The sequence below is a fragment of the Coffea eugenioides genome, chromosome 9 (genome assembly GCF_003713205.1).
Source record: "Coffea eugenioides isolate CCC68of chromosome 9, Ceug_1.0, whole genome shotgun sequence".
Classification (NCBI taxonomy): domain Eukaryota; kingdom Viridiplantae; phylum Streptophyta; class Magnoliopsida; order Gentianales; family Rubiaceae; genus Coffea; species Coffea eugenioides.
Window position 1 is genome coordinate 30,731,414 of NC_040043.1, and position 14,673 is coordinate 30,746,086.

Here is a 14,673-nt window from a genome sequence, read left to right on the forward strand (position 1 = left end):
GCCCTCGGTCCTCGATTATCCTCTTGAACTACCTTAGTTTCCTCGGATAGCCATTTCCGATGATCGGCCATTATTAACACCCCATTATTTGGTCACGAGTAAGTCCTTTGGAAATCACATAAAGTCCTAGTTCGGCGAGTTGGGTTATACCTCCAACGAGCCCCCTAGGCCCTTCACGGCCATGGTCACCGTAATGCGTCCCCGAGACGGTTCAATGCCACCGTTACCTTCCGTAACTTACAATTAAAATTAAAAGCTTAAATGGGACCAAATGTACTAAATAAACTGGATTTGATTAGGTTATACTATCCCACATGTCCCTTACAAGATCGAGAACCCCAATCGTCCATTAATTCAAACCTAGGTTCTAATTTTTATTCCCACAAGTGGTCACTTAACTTTCCAACCAGTTCTGAAATCTAAACTCTGATACCAACTGCGACACCCCCACTTCTCCAGAAGGTGAACCAAAGGGTATCCGCGAAACGCCTGCCCAGTTCTCGCCAGGACTCAAGACAATTCGATTCAATCTTAATACCATACTAGCCATCACGACAAGATAAAGTAAGAAAGTGCGGAAACTTTCAAACTTAACAATATATAACAATTAATACAAGTCTACTAAAGAGAAGTCGCTTCCATAACCGACTGTCCAAGTCTTAAACCACCAGTTCAAAATACAGCGATTATCCAATTCTTACATCGGATTTCCTAAAATACACATCAAATTCCAATATATACAACTGCCAAAATATCTAACCAATTGCATTCGAAACCCTAATACACAAGTACATCCCGAGGGTTTCTCCGAGATTTACTCCAGGTCCTTTCCTGTTAAGCAAAACAAATCTACTGTGTGAGCGATTGTTCGTGAGGCCAAGAACACACATGCAAGCACATTGTCCAAGTAAAAATCCCAATTAACGAGTAAAATAATAATATTCAAGTAAATGACAATTCGAGCAAGAAGAGTAAACAGAAATAATTCAAGGATATAGGAGCTCTCAGGAGATATTTTCCACTTGCACGATCAAGAACCTCCACGAGTTAACACTCCGTCAATCGGGTAGGTTATAGTCCGTAGAACCTCACTTATCATGGCCCCGTTCACCATTTCATACCCCTGCACCGGACCCGCCTGTCATTTGTTTGAGGCGATACTGCTCGAGTATGCCAAGCAAAACCTCTCAATAGGTCAAGCTTATATTTTCTCATGGTTCACCAAGGAGCCCGACCAAGCCCATGCCTGCTCGAGTCGAAGGTTGGCCAGTGAGAATTGGGCGTCCCCCATGTACATTTGTGAGTCGAGGAGATTCACTCCAACGACGTATGCAGCCATAGCATAACATTTCATTCATTCAATCATTCAATATCATTCAATCATTCATTTCATTTCAAATAATTCAATCATGATTCATTCGAATGAGAACGAGTGTGGTAAAGTACACACTCGACTCCATTTTCAAAATCTCCAATCATTAACAACAGTTAAGCATGTATCAAGTTCGCATACACTTGACACTCACCAAATAAACAAAGAAGTAATGCCCTCTTGAGGGTTTAAGCGTCCACCGTAGGGTCCTCTTGAAGGTCCTTTTGGGTGCCTGAGCAATTAATAATGAACTATCACTTATAAACCCCAATTATCACGGACGATTGCACATATGTACAATCTAGAAAATATCGCGAGGACGAGCCTAAAGTTTCTTGTAAATCGAGGCTCAAAAGTGGGGTTCAACAATCATAAGAAAAATCTAATCTTAATCTTTAAAATCATTGAATGGAAACAAGTAAGTATGAAATCATGTAAATCAATTTCCAAACGATCAATCGAAGATGAACTGAAGCGTGACACGTCACAATCCGACCACGAATTGGCTGGATTTCTGGCCGGATTCGAGGCAGTGAGGGATCCAAAAAATTTTTCAATTTCCACCACCAAAGTTACTAAAATTTCCTCACTAAACAAGATTTTCCAGATTTAAAAGGTGAACTTTGAGACATTGGTTGAGCATCGAAATGATTTTAGAATGGCACCAAATTTGGTAGTATTACACTACCTTATAAGGGCTATTCCTCTGTCAAATCTCATCCAAAAATTCATACGGGAAGTCAGTTAACAAAGCCACTAAAATTCCAATAATTTCTAAGGCAAATCTGCCTTGTACTTTTGTTTTCCTTTTCTCAAACATTTGGCCAATGAAATCTTTTCAAACACGGTTCATTTATGAAGACAACGTCTAAGAAACATCCAAAATATGTTTGATAGGTGATTAATACCAAGAATTTCAAGATCACAAGTCTCAATTCAAATTAAGGCATTCAACTAGCCAAAAGAGGGTTTTCCATTACTGAAGCAGTTCCGTAATACGGCCATAACTCACTCAATTCAACTTGGAATTGAGTGTGGTTGGTGGCGTTGGAAACTACATTCATAACACTATAATTTCACAGAAGAAATCATTATGAGATTCTGTCACCAACCAGCTCATAATCAAGCAACAAGTTGCAACTCATAACAGGTTTTTCAATACAATCAAGAAACAAGGCAGGTGACTTTGAAAGGATGGTACGGTTCACTCAAGTGGAATCAGAGGGTGAATTTTATACTGTTGGAAAACTGGAAGTGTCTAGTTTCTAATGCCAGAAATGGCACTTGATTTTGACATCGGAGCAAAGAGTTATGGTCATTTGAAATTCACTGCCAGAGCAATTCGGGACACAATTTCCAGTTTTGAAACCATTTCGAAATCTAAACTTTTACCCATCCAAATCAAGTGATTTTTGGAGGTAACTTTCAACACAACCTATACAACATTTATACATCAAAACCAAGTCAATTTAACCACAAAAACTTGCACCAATAGGTGCGGCAAATCAGGGGCAGAATCAGCACTTTTCTCCCTTTTGTTTCCTTTTAGTTTTCTTTCCACATTTCAACTTATACTCACTTGTTTAACCACTTAATTCAACATAAACAACACCCAATAACATCACATCAGTTCATCAAGTCCATTGTGGGATTTCATAGAGCCCACTCACAAGATTTCCAACAATATAGAGGTACCCACATGAATCTGTAAGTTTACAAGTGCAATATAACTTACATAAACTAAGATTCAAGGGTTTGATCATTAGTTACCTCCTTAGATAATTAAACCAGAAATTTTCGGTCCTTTGAAGCTCAAGAAAACCGTGAGAAACAAGCTCCTTTCCTAGCTTAAATTGATCTCCAAGTTATTTGCAAGGTGTAGTGAAATTTTGGAATGATTTGAGCAAGAAATGAGTGAGTTGCTGAAGAGGTTTTGGTTTCTTTTTCCTCCTTGGGTGGCTGGCTGCTTGAGGGTGTGAGAGAGAGAGTGTTTTGCTGAAAATGAAGCTTCCTTGAGAAGCTTAAGTGTGTGGCTAAAAGTGCTATAATAGTCAACAAGGAATAGTGCGCGTTCGCGCCCATTTTGTGCCCGATTCCTCTCGGGTTTGTTTCGCTTGTGCACTAAACCTCCAATGCACTTTCTTAAACATTATAATTATTCATTTTTAATAGTCTAGAATAAATTCCTTAAATATCCAATTAACCGCTCCGGCTCGCTATACGCGAACTTTCGATTCGCGTGCGATACGGCGAAATTTCTAAGGAATTCTTATAACGATAGTATAACTAACAATTACTTGAGTACTTAAATATAAAAATACCTATTTTAAGACTAATGCATAAGTTTTCAATTTCCAAGCTCATTGTACCCTTAAATCGTATATTGTCTCCAAACGCGAATTCACTATTCTCACTAAACGAGCTTTCCAAAAATAAATTTTTGTAACAAGTCATTTTAAAAATACATGTAAGCCATAGTTTCATGTAATTGGGTCTAAAAAGGTTGGAATAAAAAATTCGGAGGAAACAGCCAATTAAATATTTAAATAAGCTAGTAGTAGGAGTTTAAAATAAGTAAATTTGCGGGTCCTCACATGAGTCTAGTCTTACTTCCTCAAATCTCCAATAAATTTGTATCAGCGTGTCTTTCGAAAAACTCTCGCCTTTAATTTCTCAATTAACTTTTCTTAATCTACTATTGAACATTCTTAATTTCCCCAAAATAATTACACTCTCGAATAGAATATCACCTCGAAACACATGTACTCATTATTTCTCATTTAAACGAACTTTCAAAAATTAAATTTGCTAATGGGACGTTTTAAAAACATAAGGAAGACATTGTTCCATATGAATGGACTTAAAATGGTTGAAATAAATTATTTGGAGAAAACAGGTGAATAAATATTTAAATAAACCAATAATATTCGATAAAAATAAAAAATTTTTCGGGTCCTCACATCCTCCCCTCCTTAAAAAGAATTTCGCCCTCGAAATTCACTTACATGTCAATCCCTTCATGGTTAAGCCCATCAGATCAATCACTAACTTACGTTTTCCAACTTATACTTCACAATTTCTATTCATTCAACTAGCAATCAAACCTTGATTTTCCCCAATAGGCATTTGAACTTCCGAGTCATAGGGCAACTTAATCGGCCTCATGTCTACCTCATATAGGTAATGTCTTCACTTCTTTAATGCAAATATTGTTGCCACTAACTCCCAATCATGAGTTGGCTACTTTCTCTCGTGGTATTTTAACTTCCTAGAGGCATATACAATCACCTCATCATGTATTATTAATATACATTCTAAACCATCCTTTGAAGCATCTGTATAAATCACAAAGTTACCTTATCCGCTCGGTAAGGCTAACACAGGTGCATCGGTTAAACATTTTTCACTTTCAAAATTCTTCCTCACATTTAGAATCCCAAATAACTTGCCACATTTTGCATTCTTAGAAAAATCCTTGATCAAACCAACGGTAATATTCGACTGCCTCTAAAAACTCCAAATTTCGGTAGGACTTTCTGGTCGTTTCCTCTTAAACAGCTTCCACTTTAGTTGAGTCAGTAACAATTCCTTCCTTAGATATTGTATAACCTAGAAAGGCTATTTCTCCCAGTCGAACTCACAGTTATTGAACTTAACGAAAGCTGGTGTCCTCTCGAAGTTTGTAAAACTATCATCAGGTATTTTTCATGCTCTTCTCAAACATTCGAGTATACCGATATATCATCAATAAATGTTACCACAGATTAATCCAAATACGGTTTAAACTCCAATGCATTAGGTCCACAAATGCTACTTATGCATTAGTCAACCCGAAGGGCGTACTGAAATTCAAAGTGTCCATGTCTTAAATTGAAAGTAGTGTTAACTACATCAGTTTCTAGGATACTCATCTGGTAATAGTTCTACTTTAAATCCAACTTGGATAGTATCTCGATTCCTTACAGTTGATCGAATTCTTATCCATATAAAACAAAAGATAGTTGTTTTTAATGGTCACATTGTTCCAGTCTTGATAGTCTATGTATAGCCTCAAACTCCCATCCCAATTATTAGATCCGGTCCCTTAATCGTTAGTCTCATTAAATCTATTAAATGTTTCCTTTCACTAACCCAAATCTCAAAATTTTAATATGTCAAATTGGCAATCAAACATTGGTTCCTAACTTCAACCCTAAGTTCTCGATTTTTGGTCCCGATCCCTGGTCACCTCCAACGCCTCAGTGTTGCTTATATTCCCAAGTATGATTTCGATCGCATCTACTATCATTCATGTTTCATTATAAATCTAAAAGTGTGGGGCAAGGTTTAAATATACATGTAAGTCATAAAATTAATTTTCATATGTCATAAAGATCATAATAATTACATCCAGTTGGAAGAGATTTATCAAATCATTTCAAAAGAAAAAGGAGAAACAACAAGATTATAGCCAAACGTGCCAAGTTCCCAAGATACAAAATAACAAAAGACTTTCCCTTATGCAAAAGATTGAGTCTCCAGAAGTGCCAGTCTAGTCTAGGGTAAAACTGTACCCTCTATCCCTCGAGTGAAGTCAAACCATCTCGACTTGTGAAACCTCCACTACTTGGGTCATCTTCACAGTTATTAGTATTAATTACTCTCATCTGGCATTCGATTGTTTTGAAGCGCACCTAATTGGCTGCTGAGTATTTCTTCCTTTTGTTAGGGGCACTGGGGCAACTTGAAATCTGATGTTTGTTGCTACCACAATACAAGTACTTTCCCGATTTCTTCCAACATTCATTCTCAGTGTGGTTGGGTTTACCACAGTATCCACAAGTCGCACGAGAAGTCATGACCTGACCAGCTTGAAAAGTTTCTTTGTATTTCATTTCCAGTTCTTTGTTCTTATACAACAATCAATTTTTTCAGCGTATTGTTGTTTCCACCGTCCTTCCAGTAGTAAGCCAACTTCTTTTAAAACTCTACCTCCTTTCAAAGAAGGTCCACTTCCTTACGCATCTCTCCCAAATTTATCATCTTACCGGTTGGTTCAAGTCAAATGCTAGCCTGCCAGGTAAATCAAAGGATCAAATACGTAGCTATTCATAATGGAAGCTCGAGCCATAATACTCTTTCATTCTTTTGCTTATAGGTTATCTCGAAATACAAATCTTAACTATTCTCTGCATAATATGGACGACCTTTTAAGTCTCCACGAGATTACTATCAGTAATTACAAATGCAACAAGGTAAGGTGACCTTATTCCTTAATATAAAAATTTCATGTCTTAGTTCACTCTTCTATACTTATCTACAAGGTCATTCGAGAAGAAATCATAACCTTTTGTTCTCACTAGTGCCATATTGTATCTTCTCAAATCAATCTCACTATTTCGAAATTAGATTTTTCGTGAGCCTAGATGGACGAACTTCAAGAATTGCTCAATTCCTCACACATTTCTTGGTTCTTAGGTTAGTTGATTGGTTTAGAGCTTTGGTGCTCAACCAACAGTGCTAGGACATCAATCGTATGATCAATAGCAGTAGCTACGCGATTGTTTCCCTTCTTCTCTAGGGTTTCGGTTTGGTCTAGTAGTCGCTCCCTAATCATCCCCTTGAGTTTGGGGTTGTTTAACCCCTCGCCCTCAGTTCTTTTTCACTTCTTCGGCCGCTCATGAATTTAACATTCACAAAGGCATGACATAAAATGAGTGTGTATAAACGAACTTGAAAAGCGACACTTTGATCATGCAAAATGAAAATAAAAGCCATACTAGCCAAGACAATTCGATTCAATGTTAATACCATACTAGTCATCACGACAAGATAAAGTAAGAAAGTCCGGAAACTTTCAAGCTTAACAATATATAACAATTAATACAAGCCTACTAAAGGGAAGTCGCTTCCATACCCGATTGTCCAAGTCTTGCACCACCAGTTCAAAATACAGCGATTATCCAATTCTTACATTGGATTTCCCAAAATACACATCAAATTCCAAAATATACAACAGCCAAAATATCTAGCTAATTGCATTCAAAATCCTAATACACAAGTACATCCATAAGGTTTCTCCGAGATTCACTCCAGGTTCTTTCCTGTTAAGAAAAACAAATTATGGGGTGCGCGATTGCTCGTGAGGCCAAGAACACACATGCAAGCTATTCATCGCAGTCCGTATCTTTTGATGATGTCAAAACAAATGGATGACACTAATATTCCCCAAAATAGATATTTCAGATTTGGAGCAAAACTGGCTAACAAATGTTGAAGCATGTGTCGGACGCACAAAAAGTCTACATCGGCCGTCCGACAATCTTCGAGCAACTCCGGACGCTCAAGGAACTCGCTCTCAGACGTCCGAAGCAAATGAACCTAGCTCTCTAAACTCACTGACTTCATTCGCACAAACAATACCTGAGTACTGGACGTCCGATAAACGATGCGACACTTCGGACGCAAAGTATTGAAGCACTGGACGTCCTAAACATTTCAAGAAAAACTTCTTCAACTCACTACCTGCGATCGGACGCGAAAAATCTGTCTACCGGACGTCCGACACCACCAACGGCTAGTTGACTTTTCAGCTGCCTTCTATCCGTTGATAGCATTTATTGGAGTACTTTTTGGTCTCTTATAAATAGAAATAGTCAACCACTTCAGAACCACTTTTGCACATTGAGACTACATCAGATCTTGAGTGATTCTAGTGTGAGAATACTCTAAAAAGAAGATTTGTACTCTTAGTTGTGTAATTTTCTATAAGCTTTTCAAGTGTGTTTCAATTTCTTCAATAGTGTAGCTTTGTGAGGGTTATCCGAGTGATTATAAAACTTCCTTTCTTGATCAAGTGAGACTTGAGGCAAGGAGGAAGTGATCATTCCTTTGTACACAAGAGATTGGTTGTAAATTGATCAACTTGAAGAAACTGGCTATATAAAGTGATATTCAAACTCAAGTCAAGTTTGAAACTTGATTTGCTATTCCATCTCTTTACTTACTGTCCTACAATATAAACTGCTTATTTCTTCTACTCACAATCACTTCTGGTTATTCATTAATTGTTCCTTTGTGAGGTCTTTTAGAAAAAGAGGGCAAGTTCGAGAAAAAGTGACTCACATCTTGGCTAGTTTTTAAACCACCTAATTCAGCCTCCCTCTTAGGTTGTCTTCGATCCTTACAATTGGTATCAGAACTTGGTCTCCTAGAGATTAAGTTCAATCGGCTTTGGAGTAAAAATAACAACCAACAATGCCATGTTCTTTGAGGGACAATCAGTCACTAGACCTCCAATGTTCAATGGATGAAATTATGTGAGTTGGAAGGAAAGGATGATTATTTTCTTACAATCTATTGATATTGAGTTGTGGTTTATTGTCAATGAAGGTCCATATGATGCCTCTATTACTGATGAAGATACAAACAGGCCGAGACCAAAAATAAGAAATGAGTTGACTGCTGAAGATAGAACCCATCTCACTCTAAATGCCAAGGCGATGAATGTACTATATAGTGCTTTAAATTCAAATGAATCTATTATAGTCAAGGGCTGCAAATCTGCAAAAGAGATTTGGGATAAATTTAGAGAAATCCATGAAGGAAGTGAGAATGTGAGAGAACAGAAGAAGTCTATTCTGGTAACTAAGTATGAATATTTTAAGATAGAACCTCATGAAAATATTGATAAGATGTATTGCAGATTCAATGATCTTATTAAGGATCTAGAAGTGCTTGAGAAAGATTACTCTCTAGGTAAGAAAAATAAAAAAAATTCTAAATGCCTTATCAAAGGATTGAGAGAGTAAACTGACTGCCATTGAGGAAGCCAAAGATCTAAATACATTATCTATTGAATCTCTTATTAATTCACTGACTTCTTATGAGCTAAAACTCAAGTCCAAGGTACAGGAAGAAGAAGACACAAAGATGAGAAAGAGTATTGCTCTGAAAGCCTCGCAAGATAAAGATGATACAGCCTCCCTGGATGGAGATGCCATGTAAGGTGATGACAGTGATATTGTACTTATCACACAAGGTTTCAAAAGAATACTCAACAAGAGAAGATTCAGAAAATGTGGACCTAGCAATTCCTTTTTGAATCAGTTCAACAACTTAAGAAACAAAGGAAAGTCAGAGTTCAACAAAAAGCAAACTGATAAGTGCTTTGAATGCGGCTAACCTGGACACTATGCAAATGAGTGTCCAATGAAGAAAAAAAAGGAGAGCAAGATTGAACGAAAATCAAAGTTCAACAATTTTCAGATCACCTGGAATGACTGCAATTCAGAAGGTGAAGTCGAAGAAGAAGAGGAATCTGTCCAAGTAACTTTCATGGCCATTAGTGATGAAGAGGTGAACCTGGTGAATACTGTTAAGGAATCAAAGTGGTTCATAAATAGTGGATGCTCAAGACATATGACTGGTGATGCATCACAGTTCATGAAGCTCAAACCAAAAGCAAGCGAAAAAGTGACTTTTGGAGATGACAACAAAGCCAAAACTGTTGGTATTGGTGATGTGGGTAAGAATGGTCAAACCTTTGTTCACAATGTTCTTTTAGTTGAAAATTTGAGCTACAACTTGCTAAGTGTTAGTCAATTGTGTGATAGGAATTTTTTTGTGTTATTTAAAAAGCATGAATGCCTTATTCTTGACTCAAAGTTCAACACTGTTTTCAAAGAAAAAAGAGTAAATGACATCTATGTTGTTATCCTTGAAAAAGTTGATTCTTCTAGCCTTAGTTGTCTCAAAGCAGCAAATGAGGATCCCTGGCTGTGGCATAGAAGGCTCTGTCATTTCAATATGGATTTGCTAAAAGAAATTTCCAAAAAGGAACTTGTTAGAGGGCTTCCAAAAATCAAATTTGAAAAAGACCGAATCTGTGATGCTTGCCAATTTGAAAAACAAGTTAAGGTATCTTTTAAACCCAAGAAATGTGTTTCTACTTCAAAGCCTCTAGAACTTTTACATTTTAATCTATTTGGTCCCACTCAAACCACAAGCTTAGGTGGCAAAAGATTTTGTCTTGTTGTTGTTGATGATTATTCTAGATACACTTAGGTGATGTTCCTTGCACACAAAGATGATGTTTTCAAAAACTTTATTTCACTATTTGCAAAAGTTCAGAATCTGATTGGTTTGAAAATCATCAAAATAAGGAGTGACAATGGCTCAGAATTTCGTTTCTGTGATTTTTCAGAATTTTGTGATAATAATGGTATTACACATGAATTTTCTATTGCAAGAGTCCCCCAACAAAATGGGGTTGTTGAAAGAAAAAATAGAACTCTCCAAGAGGCTGCTAGAACCATATTTAGTGAATGTAATTTACCAAAGTATTTTTGGGTTGAAGCTGTTAACACAGCCTGCTATACCATGAACAGAGTTCTTTTAGAATCAATTTTGAACAAAACTTCCTATGAGCTGACTTTTGATAAAAAACATGTTGTTGGATATTTTAAAGTCTTTGGTTGTAGATACTTCATTCTAAATATCAAGGAACACCTTGGAAAATTTGATAAAAAATCTGATGAGGGAATCTTCTTGAAATACTGTGAGAATAAGAGAGGTTTTAGAGTCTACAATCGTAGGACTCTGGTTATAGAGGAAACTATACACATTACTTTTGATAAATCTAATGGTGACATTTCCATGAGTTGTGGTGAAGATGATGATGCAGGTGTTCAAGAAGAACTAAAAAGGCTAACAATCAGTGACCAAGACACTGTTTCACCAGAAAATGATTCAAAGGAAAATGAAACTTAAGACAGTCCAACTAGAGAAGACAACGACAGAGACTCTACCACTCCTGATGATCTTCCAAGAGCTTGGAAATTTGTCCAAAACCATCCTAAGGAACTCATCATTGGTGATCCATCCGAAAAGGTCAGAACACATTCCTCCTCCAGACAACTAATAGATAATTTTGCATTGGTCTCACATTTTGAGCCCAAAAATATTGTTGATGCATTGAAAGATGAGAACTGGATTTTAGCTATGGAAGAGGAGTTAAATCAATTTGAAAGAAACAAAGTTTGGACATTAGTTGTTAGACCACAAGATCATCCCATCGTTGACACCAAGTGGGTTTTTAGAAACAAAATGAATGACAAAGGTGAGGTAGTAAGAAATAAGGCCAGATTGGTAGTTAAGGGATACACTTAAGAAGAAGGAATAGATTTTGATGAATCATTTGCACCCGTAGCTAGGTTAGAATCAATTAGAATGTTTTTGGCCTTCACATGCTTCAAGAACTTTAAATTATTTCAAATGGATGTTAAAAGTGCCTTCTTAAATGGATTTATTGATCAAGAAGTCTACGTTGATCAACCTCCTGGTTTTGAAAATGAATTTTACCCAAATCATGTTTTTAAACTTTCAAAAGCCTTGTATGGATTGAAACAAGCTCCAAGAGCATGGTATGAACGTTTAAGTGGTTTCTTGATTGAAAATGGCTTTAAAAGAGGAATTGTGGATACTACCCTTTTCACTAAATAAAATTCACGTGATCTTTTAATTGCGCAAATATATGTGGACGATATCATATTTGGTGCTACTAATGAGAGGTTGTGCAAGGATTTTCCAATATCATGCAAAAAAGAGTTTGAAATGAGCATGGATGGGAGAATTAAATTTCTTCTTTGGACTCTAAGTGGTTCAAAACCAAGATGGAATATTCATTAACCAAACCAAATACACCAAGAAGCTGCTAAAAAGAATTGGAATGGAGGGTTCAAAGCAAGTTGGAACACCTATGTGCACATCTACCAAGTTTAACAAGGATGAAGAAGGTACAAAAGTTGATGAAAAGAAATATAGAGGTATGATTGGTAGTTTGCTTTACTTAACTGCTAGTAGACCTGATATTATGTTTGCTGTGTGCCTATGTGCTCGTTTTCAGTTTTGTCCAAAGGAATCACATTTGAATGCGGTAAAAAAGATTCTTAGATATCTAAAAGGAACCTTGAATTTTGGCCTTTGATATCCTGAGTGTCATGAACTTCCTCTATGTGGATTCTCTGATGCTGACTTTGGTGGCTGTAGGGTAAATAGAAAAAGTACAATCAGTATATGTAACTTTCTTGGAAATTGCTTAGTGTCTTGGTTTAGCAAAAAATAGAATGCTATTTCATTGTCTACAACTGAGGCTAAATATGTTGCTGCTGGTGCTTGTTGTGCTCAACTGTTGTAGATGAAAAATACATTGAATGACTTTGGTTTGGTGTATGATTGTGTGCCTATGTATTGTGATAACACTGTGCCATCAATTTGACAAAAAATTTCATTCAGTATTCTAGGACTAAGCACATAGACATAAAGTATCATTTCATTCATGAACTTGTCCACAAGGGTACAATCTGTGTTCAATATGTTTGTTCTAAAGATCAAATTGCTGATATCCTCACAAAAGCCCTCCCACTGGATCAATTTGTGTATCTGAGAACAAAACTGGGCATTTCAGAAAAAAGTTTCTAAGTCTTTTTTCTGGTCTTTCTCTATCGGACGTCCAATGAGTTAGAACGGACGTCCGACAGTGTTCTTCATTCCTTTTCCAGAAAAATTTTGATTCGGACGATTGTGTCGGACGCTTCACTTCGTTGGCCGTTCGACACTCAAAAATTGAGTCTTATAAAGAAATTCTCAGTGTCATTCAGTTCATTCTTACCATTCATCTCGGACGCAACTCTTCACATTCTTTCTCATTTCAAAATTCAAAATTCGTCTCTCTTTGGAACAAGTTCCAACAAATTACTCTGACCGACACCTTCTCACACCTATTGTGTGTTTATTGCACTTCATATCTTCCCCCCAACCGCCAACTACACTATAAATCCCAATTTCTACCCAAAACCCTAAATCGCTAAAACTCACTTTCTGTGGACAATTTGTGCATCCACTATAGTTAATACTGAACTCTTTCACCATTTGATACTCATTTGCATTACATCACACAACACAAACACCACTACATTTCAATCATGGTGAGGATCAGAGGGGGATCCGTAACTGCCAGACGCTCTTTCAAGCTGCGTGATGAAGAGGATGAAGATGTTCAAGTTATTGAACCCTCCATCAAATCACCCAAGAAGAAAACTGGAAATCACGGTGGAAAAACGAAAAAGTCAGCAAGAAAAAAATAGAATGTGCAGACCAGAGAGTCATCTGCTGAACCATCTATTGAGCAGATGGAGGAACAGCAATCTGAGGAGCATTCAGTGAGTGACAACGAGGAGGAACTAGCGCAGCCCACCAATACAGATGTAACTGTCACCAAATCACCTAGGAAGGGTAAAAGGACTGTAAAAAGGAAGAACATTACTTAGCCCAAGGAAAAGCAAACTGTTGATTCTTTTGGGGATCAGCAGAATGCAAAAAAAACTGCTGAGGATCAGCAAAATGAGGAACCATCTACCAGGAAATCACCAAGGACAAGGTCTAGTATCCAAAGTGCTACAAAATCTGCTCAGTGCAGTGAAAAAAGAAAGCGGCCTGAGTAGCCTGAGACTCAAACTGCTACTGAACCCACTCCTCTACCCAAGTTCATCGACGATGAAGCCAGAGACAGGTTCGAATGGATTTCGCAGAAGGGCTTTATCACCCAGAGGACCATTATTCCCTACGAATTCCGTAAGTTTGATCTTGAATCCGTTCTCAACCTGTTTGAATTCCAAAAATGGACCCATCTGTTAACCATTCCAAACACATACTATCCTGACATGCTCCATCAGTTTTTTGCTAATCTTAGGAAAGGCAGATCACATACTGATCTCATTTCTCGTGTCAACTCTGTTAACATTGAACTGAATCCTGACATTGTTAATTCTGTTTTGGAAATCAAAATTGAAAGTGGTTTTAAAGGTAAAATTGTAAACTTTTTTTCATACGAGGAATTTCCCTCTGCATACCATCACTTTCATGTTGCAAAATTAATGACCTACTTTCAATCTCATTTTAATACTCCTGCTGAGGCTAGATTGGAGGATCTGAGCCCTCATAATCTGATTATTTTCACCATAGTTTCAAACTTGTTGGTGCTCACTGATGGCCACTGAACTGACGCAAATAAAATGAAACTTTACTTGTCATACTGTTTTCTGGAAAAAATTCGAATCGATTTTGGTTTTGTAATGTGTAAGTTTCTGCTCAAGATAAGTTCTGACAGCCATAGGAAACTGTCCTATGGAAAATTTTTGACTCTTATTTTCAATCATTTTAAAATTCCTTTTTCTGGCAAATCCCCAAAAGAGAGTGCATCAACTGTGTTTTCAAAGCCTTATTTTGAGAGAAAGAATCTGAAATTTTTGAGGGTCACTGGT